The 12,516-nt window shown below is 33.6% G+C and overlaps 1 protein-coding gene across 3 annotated transcripts in view; it reads right to left on the bottom strand.

Annotated features, from left to right (window-relative positions):
* The window catches only part of LOC104108391 (ABC transporter C family member 13), a 103,871-nt gene that overhangs the window by 31,675 nt on the left and 59,680 nt on the right, over positions 1-12,516 (bottom strand). The gene's annotated exons all lie outside the window — the stretch shown is intronic.

The following is a 12,516-nucleotide window of genomic DNA, read 5'->3' as shown; positions in this document are numbered from 1 at the left end:
ATTCTGAAAACTTTAATAGGTCTGTTATGTCATTTATGACTTGTGTGCAAAATTTGAGGTTAATCGAACTTGATTTGATAGGTTCTGGTGTCGTTTGTGAAAACTTGAAATTTCAAAGTTCATTAGGCTTGAATTGGGGTATGATTCGTGGTTTTAGCATTGTTTGAGGTGATTTGAGAGTTCGACTAAGTTCGTATGATGTTTTAGGACTTGTTGGTATGTTTGATTGAGGTCCCGGGGACCTCGGGTGAGTTTCGGATGGTTAACGGATAAAATTCGGACTTAAAACCACTGCTGGAATTTTTGCTTCAGGTATTTTCGCACCTGCGGAGGTTTGATCATAGGTGCGAAGCCGCATATGCGCACCAGCCATTGTAGAAGCAAGCTTTTCCGCAAAATCGGAGCGAGCCTCGCAAATGCGAGCCTGCAGAAGCGGCTCCTAGCTCGCAAAAGCGACTCCAGTGGAGGCTTGGCGAAACCGCAGAAGCGGTTGAATTCTCGCACTTGCGAGACCGCAGAAGCGGCTAAGTGAGTCGCAAGTGCGGAACCCCCGGACAGTATACATTTCGAAGGGGTTTCGAGTTTTGCCATTTTTTGGACCTTCAAGCACGGAATTTGGGGTGATTTTCAGAGAGAATTCAAGGAAAACTTGAGGTAAGTCACTTGCGATCATTTCTACTCCATAATATTGACTTATCATCGAATAATCCGACTAGATTACGTATTTTTGAGGTGTAAATCGGGGATTTGAACCTAGGGATTTGAAAATAAGATTTGAGGGTTTGGAGGTCGGATTTTGGTAAAATTGGTATGGTTAGACTCGTGGTTGAATGGGCTTTCGGATTTTGTAACTTTTGTCGGGTTCCGAGACGTGGGTGCCACGGGCGATTTTTGAGATAAATTTTGGATTTTGTTGGAAAATTAGTATTTTCTTATGGGATTAATTTCAATAAATTTTATTGACTAAATCGAATTAATTATGGCTAGATTCGAGGCGTTTGGAGACCAATTCATGAGGCAAATGCATAGCGAAGTAAAGAATTACATGGTTTGAGGTAAGTAACACTTCTAAACTTGGTTCTGAGGGTATGAATCCCCGAATTGGTGTTATACAAACTGTTTGGAGGTGACGCACACGATAGTTGACGAGCGTGTGGACGTACACCATAGAACTTGTAACTTGAATAAATCCTGTGAAGTTGTAAAAATTAAAGAATCATGTTATTATCTGAACATTTCCCACGTGTTAAAGAAATTGAGTGAGGCTTTTATTAAAGATCATGTTTAGGCTACGTGCCAATATTTTTGGGACCCATGGGATCGTGTTGCTGTTGATTCAATTGTTTCAAAACAAAAAATATACATTTCACACTCAGTCATATTCGTCCATTGTGAGGATATTTATGGGATTGCTCGCCGCAGCAGGCCATATTGGCTTTATGTATGTTATCATTAAATGGATCGGGGTTGCCCGCCTGCAGCATGCCATAATGGCTTTATACATTATTATTATTATTATATGGATCGGGGATGCCCGCCTGCAAAGAAATAAGGAAATTATATTTTACAAAATTACCAGAACCTTTTAATTCTAAAATAATAAAAGATTGGAATGAAGCAGGATTAACAGATACTTTAGGAGCTAGGATAAAATTTCTACAACAATGGTTTGCACAATTATGTGAAAAATATAAAGAAGAAACAAAAATAGAAAAAATATTAATAAAAAACTTAAGATGTTGTAAAAATAAAACAGCACCACAATTTGGATGTACAGATACATATAATAAAAAATGAAAAACAAAGAAATATAATAAATATAGAACAAAATATAAAAGTAAAAAACCAAGAAAAAGATATTATGTAAAAAATTACCAGACTAAAAGATCATTTAGACCAAAAAAGAAACTAACAGAATGTACTTGTTATAACTGTGAAAAATTAGGACATATAGCTAAAGACTGTAAAGCACCTAGAAACCTAAAGAAAAAGCAAATAACAGAAATCATAATTGATGATGAAGAATATATGCAGATAGAATATATAGATTATGAACCAGATAGTGAAGATAGTATATATGAAATATCGGATACAGAAAATGAAATAGATAATGAAATAGATAACCAAGATAATGAAGTCCAATGACTGAAAAAGAAATAGAAGTGATAACGCATGAAGAATATAGATAAATCATTAGTACTATACTGGAAAATGTCAGGGATAGAATTAGCACCTGGAAGTAAAATATTTACAGCTAGATGTAAAAACTTATACGTCCTAACAACAAAACATAAAATAGGAGCAAAAAATAAAATTAATAAAATCAAAATAGAAAACCCGTTTGAAAGAATAGTTACAGTTATTGACAATAATGAATATAGCTATAAAGAAATTGACATAGAAGAAGATTTACAAATAGTAAAAGAAAGATTAAGCACATCAAGTATACCAAACCAATTAACTTATGAAACACCAACATCATCAAGAATAAGTACATCAAGAAGAGAATATATAAACACAAAAGAAAAAATAAAAACATATCACTACTATATAACTGGAATCATGGAACAAAGAAAATACCAAATATTAATAAACACAGGACAAGAAGAAAACTATATTACAAGAGAACTAGTAACAGAAACTGAAATAATAACTACTGAACAATTATGCCCTGAATTACCTAAAGAATTAATAATAAATGAAGAAATAACAGAAAAAGAAATAATTATTGGAGGAATACCTTTAATAATACAATTTAAAATATGTCAAGAAAATGAAAACGAAAATATTACACTAGGAATAAAATGGTTAGAAAAAGTAAAACCATACAGTCTAGGAGATAAACAATTAACCATAACATACAAAGATAAGAAAATAATAATAAAAAGAACAGAAGAATGAAAATATATATACTCGCAAAAATCATAGTAGAAGGATATTATAATAGATACTATACACCAATGATAGATACAGGGGCAGAAGCTAATATATGTAAATATAATTGTTTACCAACGGATAAATGGAAAAAATTAAAAACACCTATGGTAGTAACAGGATTTAATAATGAAGGAAGTATGATTAACTACAAAGCCAAGAATGTAAAAATACAAATATGGGATAAAATATTAACTATAGAAGAAATATATAACTTTGAATTCACTACGAAAGATGTGCTACTAGGAATGCCATTTTTTGTTATTATATATGGGTATAGATTCTCTAGAAATATATAACTTTGAATTCACTACGAAAGATGTGCTACTAGGAATGCCATTTCTAGAGAATCTATACCCACATATAATAACAAAAACACACTGGTGGTTTACCACACCATGTAAAAATAAAGTAGGAGCAAAAAGAGTAAATAATAAACAACGAAAAACTACAGAATTGATACGAGGAAGTGAAAGAATCACACAAAAATTAGAAAATATAAGTAAAAATACAACTACTCAATTAGAAATTATTATATTTGTAATAGATAAAGCAAAAATAATCCAGGATAAATTAGAAAAATTATATGACGATAACCCTCTAAAAGGATGAGATAAACATAAGACAAAAATAAAAATAGAATTAATAGAAGAAAATAGTATAATAACACAAAAACCCCAAAAATATAACTTTGATGACTTAACAGAGTTTAAAATGCATATAAAAGAATTATTAGATAACAAGTATATACAAGATATAAAAGCAAAAAACCCAATTAAATATGTACACCTAGGAGTAACTGAAATACTAATAAAAGCATATTTTAGGGAAGGAATAGATACCCCTATAGAAATATATTTAGCAGATGATAGAATAATACAACCTATAGAAAAAAGCATAATAAGTGCAATAAAAGGAAATCTCATATATCAAAAATTTAAATTCATAATAAGTGCCAATTATTCAATAGCAATAAACGATAAGAATATAGATTAAAAATGAATAAAGAAGAATTTGCTGTAGACGAAAAGACATATGAAAACCAAGATGGATTGAAAATAAAAATAATATTTTCAAATCTAGGCAAAAGATATAAAAAAAATAGGAGACCAATTATATCTAATGATAGAAAAAGAAACAGCAAGATTAGAAGATAGCTTGACAGCTATGACGAGAATAAGTAAAGTTAATGAAGAAATCGATAAGAAAAAAGAAATTAAAATTATTAAAAATCAAGCAAATAAGGAAATACAACAATTAGAAGAAATAAAAAACACAAAAATTATAGCATTAGAAAAAGAATTAAACATGTTAAAAGCACGATATGAAAACAAACAAAGAGAGAAAAATAAAGAAATAGAATTAACAGATGAGATAAATAAATTTAAACAAATATTACAACCAGAAGAAATTCCCAGAATTGATGAAATAGATAACAATATAGATGACCAAAAGTCAGAATCAAGTGAAATAAGTGAAACATATACAGAATTTTTAAAAAATATAGAAAAAACAAAAAATATAGAAGTAAATACAGGAGATGTAAATATGGAAGAAAAACCTAGTACATCAGGTGTAAAAAATCCAAAAGGATTATACCCAAATTATTATACAGTTAACTATGAACAATATGATAGAAATAATATACTATGGGATAGTAGACTAAATAGAAAATGGACACCAAAACCAATATCAGAACAATATAATTTTTTAGATTTAGATTGCGTAGCAGATATAAATAAAACAATCCAACTATGGATAGGATATGTATCTAAACAATTGGTAGACAATAAAATAGGAATGGCAGAAACACCAGGATATATAGAAAGAACACTCATAGGAACAGTAAAATTATGGTTACACAATTTAACAAAGGAAAGTATAGATACCTTAAGAAGTAATAAAAAGTTTAATGATGAAATAGCAACAACAAATATAGAAATATTATACAAATATGAAATAGCCATAAGAAACGAATTTAGTAGTATGACAACAGAAATTGAAGAACAAAATAAGGAAAAACAAACAAATAGAAATCTAATAACAAAATTAGCAATATGTAATATGTGCTATATAGAAGAATATACTTGTGCATTTAGAGAATATTATTATAAAGGAACATATAATACAGAAGAAGGCAAAGAAATAAGGAAATTATATTTCACAAAATTACCAGAACCTTTTAATTCTAAAATAATAAAAGATTGGAATGAAGCAGGATTAACAGATACTTTAGGAGCTAGGATAAAATTTCTACAATAATGGTTTGCACAATTATGTGAAAAATACAAAGAAGAAACAAAAATAGAAAAGAATTATTTGCATTATATAAATGTTTATTAGCATTTGAACCATATATAGTTTACAACAGATTTATAGTAAGAACAGATAATACCCAAGTAAAATGGTGGATAACCAGAAAAGCACAAGATTCAGTTACAACAAAAGAAATACGCAGACTGGTATTAAATATATTAAACTTTACATTTACAATTGAAATAATCACTACTAACAAGAATGTTGTTGCAGATTACTTGTCAAGACAAAACTACCCAAACTGACCCAGATATTACAATGGAAAATCTACTCTTAGCCATGACTACACTTTGTAAGAAAGTGGAAAGTATAGATGAAGAGATACGGATAATAAAAACAGCTAGTAGTCAGCAGCATGACTCAAAAAATGCTGAGATAAGACGATCGGAAGTCTCTAAAAATCCAGAGCTAGAAGGTGACGTTGAGAAACACCTAAAAACTCATAACAGTTTGTTAAATGCAGTTGCAGAAAGTAGCACAACTAGCAGTTCATCTGCAAAGAAGAAAGAAGAAATTAAACCTAGATACACAAATATAAATATGAACAATTTATTTTCAAAACCATTCGTACAGAAAAATATCCAAAATACCCAGAACGAAATATTCCTACCACCACAGACAAATACCTACAAAGAAAGTCTGAACCAAGCCAAAAAGACATACAACCATATAACCCGTACATATATAGAGAACATACACAAAATACAAAACTTTTTAAATAAAAACCCAAGATCCCAAACTACCCAAAATCCAAATGAAGATTATATTACCCATTATCTAACAGGATACAATAAGTTAATAGCACTACCAAATACAAATGCAAAACTAGTAGCCATTTGCTACAATTATGGATTATTAGATACTGTATATACACAAACAGGACAGGAGATAGCTACCATACCGGAGTTACACAGAGTATTTATGCAATACAGAAGAATAACTAAAGGAACGTTATTCTATATACGATTTTATTCAGCTACAACAGAGATATTATATGAAGAGATAAAGCCTATCATACAAGTTATCAAGATCGGACTTACAAAAGAAATGCTGATACCAGAAAGAATAGAAGAACAAGAAGAAATAGAAAAAATAAATATTCCAGACTTATATGCAAATAAAAGGATTATTGGAATATCTACTATTCAGAATGCGATTTGGAGCTATTATTCAAGAGAACAAACAATGATATATTCAAATTGCAGAGAGATACGAGAAGCAGATATGGAAGAATTAAGGCAATGGGTCTTAAACCTTTTAAAACCAGAACAACCTACAATCACAAGAGCTATAAGGACGAATTTCATCTCTCCAGAGCTGTTAACAAGATATTGCAAGCTAATCAGTCACAAATACCCAGACCACATATGCTCAAAATGTAAAGGAGAAGATAATATTGTTTCGGACGTACAACTGGAATAATCGAGAAGAAGACGACAAACTAAGGCAGACAAGATAAAGTAAAAGATATATTATACAAATTTCGGATCTATTTAAAGAAAAGAATCTAATATATCCTTTACTTTATCTTGTCTTCCATAGTTTTTTGTCGTTTAGTTTGTCTTCTTCTTCTCGATTATTCCAGTTGTACGTCCGGAACAATGTTATCTTCTCCTTTGCATTTTGAGCATATGTGGTCTGGGTATTTGTGACTGATTAGCTTGCAATATCTTGTTAACAGCTCTGGAGAGATGAAATTCGTCCTTATAGCTCTTGTGATTGTAGGTTGTTCTGGTTTTAAAAGGCTTAAGACCCATTGCCTTAATTCTTCCATATCTACTTCTCGTATCTCTCTGCAATTTGAATATATCATTGTTTGTTCTCTTGAATAATAGCTCCAAATCGCATTCTGAATAGTAGATATTCCAATAATCCTTTTATTTGCATATAAGTCTGGAATATTTATTTTTTCTATTTCTTCTTGTTCTTCTATTCTTTCTGGTATCAGCATTTCTCTTGTAAGTCCGATCTTGATAACTTGTATGATAGGCTTTATCTCTTCATATAATATCTCTGTTGTAGCTGAATAAAATCGTATATAGAATAACGTTCCTTTAGTTATTCTTCTGTATTGCATAAATGCTCTGTGTAACTCCGGTATGGTAGCTATCTTCTGTCCTGTTTGTGTATATACAGTATCTAATAATCCATAATTGTAGCAAGTGGCTACTAGTTTTGCATTTGTATTTGGTAGTGCTATTAACTTATTGTATCCTGTTAGATAATGGGTAATATAATCTTCATTTGAATTTTGGGTAGTTTGGGATCTTGGGTTTTTGTTTAAAAAGTTTTGTATTTTATGTATGTTCTCTATATATGTACGGGTTATATAGTTGTATGTCTTTTTGGCTTGGTTCAGACTTTCTTTGTAGGTATTTGTCTGTGGTGGTAGGAATATTTCGTTCTGGGTATTTTGGATATTTTTCTGTACGAATGGTTTTGAAAATAAATTGTTCATATTTATATTTGTGTATCTAGGTTTAATTTCTTCTTTCTTCTTTGCAGATGAACTGCTAGTTGTGCTGCTTCCTGCAACTGCATTTAACAAACTGTTATGAGTTTTTAGGTGTTTCTCAACGTCACCTTCTAGCTCTGGATTTTTAGAGACTTCCGATCGTCTTATCTCCGCATTTTTTGAGTCATGCTGTTGACTACTAGCTGTTTTTATTATCCGTATCTCTTCATCCATACTTTTCACTTTCTTACAAAGTGTAGTCATGGCTAAGAGTAGATTTTCCATTGTAATATCTGGGTCAGTTTGGGTAGCTTTGTCTTGACAAGTAATCTGCAACAACATTATTGTTAGTAGTGATTATTTCAATTGTAAATGTAAAGTTTAATATATTTAATACCAGTCTGCGTATTTCTTTTGTTGTAACTGAATCTTGTACTTTTCTGGTTATCCACCATTTTACTTGGGTATTATCTGTTCTTACTATAAATCTGTTATAAACTATATATGGTTCAAATCCTAAACATTAGGCCTCCTTTTATAGGGTGAAATTCCCATTCAAAATTGTCATCCACCGATGTGGGACTTTTGACAATTTCAACAAATCTTCACCTTGGCAAAAATCTATTTCTTCAATTTTCTCTCAATAATAAATTTTGGTTGTGTCTTCATCTTCAATCTTTAGTGTTCAACAATGTTGATCAAATCCAAACAATGTTGAAACTTGACCGCAGTCACCACTTTTGTCAGCATATCAGCAAGGTTCTCCTTAGTATGAATTTTCTTCACCGTGACTCCACCTTCTTCTATGATTTCTCGTACGAAATGATACCGAACATCAATGTGCTTAGTCCTTGCATGATAAACTTGGTTCTTCGCTAATTGAATAGCACTTTGACTATCACAAAAAATCGTAATATTTTTTTGTTCAATACCAAGCTCCTTTAGCAACCCCTGAAGCCAAATTGCCTCCTTCACAACCTCTGTAATAGCCATGTACTCTGCCTCTGTTGTAGACAAAGCAACTGTTGACTGCAAAGTAGACTTCCAACTAACTGGTGCCTTTGCAAAAGTAAACATATAATCAGTAGTTGACCTTCGTTTGTCCAGATCACCCGCAAAATCTGAGTCACAATATCCAACTACAGACCGATTGCCTTCCTGCTCAAAAACTAACCCAACATCTACAGTACTATGAATATACCATAGAATCCATTTCACAGCTTGCCAATGCTCCTTTCCTGGATTATGCATATATCTGCTAATAACTCCATCGGCTTGTGAAATGTCAGATCTTGTACAAACCATTGCATACATCAAGCTACCAACAGCATTTGCGTATGGTACCCTTGACATATACTCCTGTTCAGTTTCATCCTTTGGCGACATAGTAGTACTTAGCTTAAAATGGGGAGCAAGTGGCGTACTAATTGGCTTAGTCTTCTTATCTATGCCAAAACGCTGTAGTACTCTCTTCAAATATTCTTTCTGAGATAAACAGAGTTTCTTTGAACGTCTATCTCTTATTATCTCCATGCCAAGAATTTTCTTTGCCTCACCCAGATCCTTCATCTCGAACTCCTCCTTCAGTTGAATCTTCAACTTATCAATTTCTTCTGAATTCTTGGAAGTTATCAACATATCATCAACATATAGGAGAAGATATACAAAGGAACCATCATTAAGTTTGCGCAAATACACACAATGATCGTATTTGCTTCTCTTGTACCCTTGCCGCAACATAAACTTGTCAAATCGCTTGTACCATTGTCTAGAAGATTGTTTCAATCCGTACAACGATTTTTCAAGTTTGCATACCATATTTTCTTTTCCAGCAACTTTGAATCCTTCTGGCTGATTCATGTAGATTTCCTCCTCCAAGTTTCCATGTAAAAACGCAGTTTTTACATCCATCTGAACTAGTTCCAAATCCAACTGTGCTACCAAAGCCAACATAATTCTAATGGAGGAATGTTTTACAACTGGAGAAAATACTTCATTGTAATCAATTCCCTCCTTCTGAGCATATCCAATTTTGCTTTGTAGCGAACATCTTCTTGGTTAGGAAATCCTTCTTTCTTTGCAAATACCCATTTGCACCCAATTGTTTTCTTTCCCTTCGGGAGATTGGCCAATTTCCATGTATGATTCTGATGAAGGGACTGCATTTCTTCATTCATGGCAATCCTCCATTTATCTTCTTCTGAACTTTGGATTTCGTCTTTATAAGTGGTAGGAACACCATCAGCTACAATTGAGGTTGCACAAGCAACCGTCTCTATGAGACGAACATGTTTCGTTATTGTCCTTTTTGGCCTGGTGGTTGCTATTGATTCAAGTTGTTGTCGAGGTTCCTGAGTTGGAATCTCCCTCTCTACTGGCTCTTCTTCCAGAGGGTAATCTTCATGAGTTTCCTCCTCTGCTTCTTGTGTAGGAAAAATAAATTTTCCCTCAAACTACACCTGCTTTGATGCACCACCAGTTTGTTTGACATCTTCAACTGTCACCTTATCTGTTATGGCAGATTCATCAAAGGTAACATCTCTGCTGAATATAATATTCCTTGTCTCTGGACACCATAAGCGGTATCCTTTGACTCCAGAAGTAATCCCCATAAATATAGCCTTCTTTGCTCTCGGATCCAATTTTGACTCTTTCACATGATAGTATGCAATTGAGCCAAACACGTGCAAAGAGTCATAATCTACAACAGGTTTTCCATACCATTTTTCAAATGGTGTCTTGCCATCAATAGCAGCATATGGTAGACGATTAATGAGGTGGCATGCATATGTAATTGCCTCAGCCCAAAATTCTTTGCCCAAGCCAGCATTGGACAACATACACCGTACCTTCTCCAGTAAAGTCCGGTTCATACGTTCTGCCACTCCATTCTGTTGTGGTGTATGTCTGACAGTGAAGTGTCGGACGATGCCATCATTTTCACAGACCTTATTGAAATGATCATTTTTGTATTCACCTCCATTGTCTGTGCGAATACACTTGATCCTCCTGCCTGTTTGATTCTCCACCATCGTTTTCCATTTGAGAAAAATTCCCAACACTTCATCTTTCCTCTTCATTGTATACACCCACACTCTTCGGGAAAAATCATCAACAAAGGTTACAAAATAGTGCTTCCCACCCAATGAAGGTGTTTTGGAAGGACCCCAAACATTAGAGTGTACATAATCCAAAATGCCTTTAGTATTATGGATCGCTGTATCAAATTTAACCCTTGTCTGTTTTCCTTTGACACAATGCTTGCAAAACTCCAAGTTGCAAGTCTTTACGCCTTTTAACAATCCTTGATTAGATAGAGCTTTCAAGGATTTTCCTCCAGCATGTCCCAAGCGCATGTGCCATAGCCTGGTTGCTTCTGCCTCTTTGTCATCACTGGATGTCACTGTTGCTGTCCCAATAACTGTGCTACCACGATAGCAGTACATGTTATTGTTCTTCCGATTGGCCTTCATTACCACTAGTGCACCGGAGCATATTCTCATCACTCCATTTTCTGCAATGATTTTGAACCCTTTTGATTCTAGGGCTCCCACAGAGATGAGATTCTTCTTCAAACCCGGTACATATCGAACATCTGTTAATGTTCTGATCATTCCATCATGGCTCCTTAATCTTATTGAACCAATGCCATATGAGGTAAGAGGGCTATTATCCGCTGTGTGGATGACTCCATATTCTCCTTCTTGAAAATTCACGAACCAGTCCTTGTTGGGACACATATGATAGCTACAAGCCGAGTCCATCAACCATATGTCTGATGATGTTGATAACTCTGTTGTAACTAATGAGAAGTCTGAATCATCACAATCAGCTACATTTGAATCCATAATGGCCTTTCCATTGTTATTTCTGGCCTTATTCTTCAACTTCGGACAGTCTTTCTTCCAGTGCCCCTTTTCTCGACAAAAGGCACATTCATCTTTGCTGGGTCTAGATCTCGACTTGGATCTTCCCTTCTTAGTCCTCATTTGATTTTGAGGACGACCCCTCACAATTAGTGCTTCTCCTTCACCGCCCTTCTATTTTTCTCCCTTTCTTTGTTCATAGCTGTACAGAGCCGAACAAACTTCTCTAAGAGAAATTTCGTCATTTCCATGGAGTAGAGTAGTTTCAAGGTGCTCGTACTCATTAGGAAGTGACCCCAACAACATCAAGGCCAAGTCACCATCATCAAAAGTTGCATCCATATTTTGCAAATCTGTGACCAACTTATTGAAACTGGTGATATGTTCATTCATTGTGGTACCAGGAACATAGGTGAAGCGAAACAGTCTCTTCTTCATGTACAATTTATTTTGACTGTTTTTCTTCAAAAATTTATCCTCCAGTGCTTTCCATAATTTACTTGCAGAAGTTTCCTTTGTGTATGGATATTTCTGCTCTCTAGCAAGGTAGGATCGAATGGTACCGCAAGCAACACGATTGATAATTTTTCAATCTTCTTCTCCAATAACATCTGGCTTCTTTTCTTCAATGGCAAGATCCAGCCCTTGTTGAAAAAGAACATCTAGAACCTCGCCTTGCCACATCCCAAAATGTCCTGACCCGTCAAAAATTTCTACCGCAAATTTCGCATTTGACACAATTCTTGTCATAAGCGAAGATGCCAACGATGACGTATTATTGACACTTGATGTAGATTCTTCTTGTTTATTGTCTTCCATAAAAGACACAAATATTATTTAGTAGCTGGCGACACAAATCAAGATTATTTCAGACAGTACCTTGTCTCTGATACCAATTGTTGCGGAAGCCAAATGTATATAGTGTGAATGAGTCACAACTACTAT

This window comes from Nicotiana tomentosiformis, chromosome 3 (genome assembly GCF_000390325.3).
Source record: "Nicotiana tomentosiformis chromosome 3, ASM39032v3, whole genome shotgun sequence".
NCBI lineage: Eukaryota > Viridiplantae > Streptophyta > Magnoliopsida > Solanales > Solanaceae > Nicotiana > Nicotiana tomentosiformis.
The sequence above is the reverse complement of the archived record's forward strand: the minus strand, read 5'-3'. Positions and strand labels throughout refer to the sequence as shown.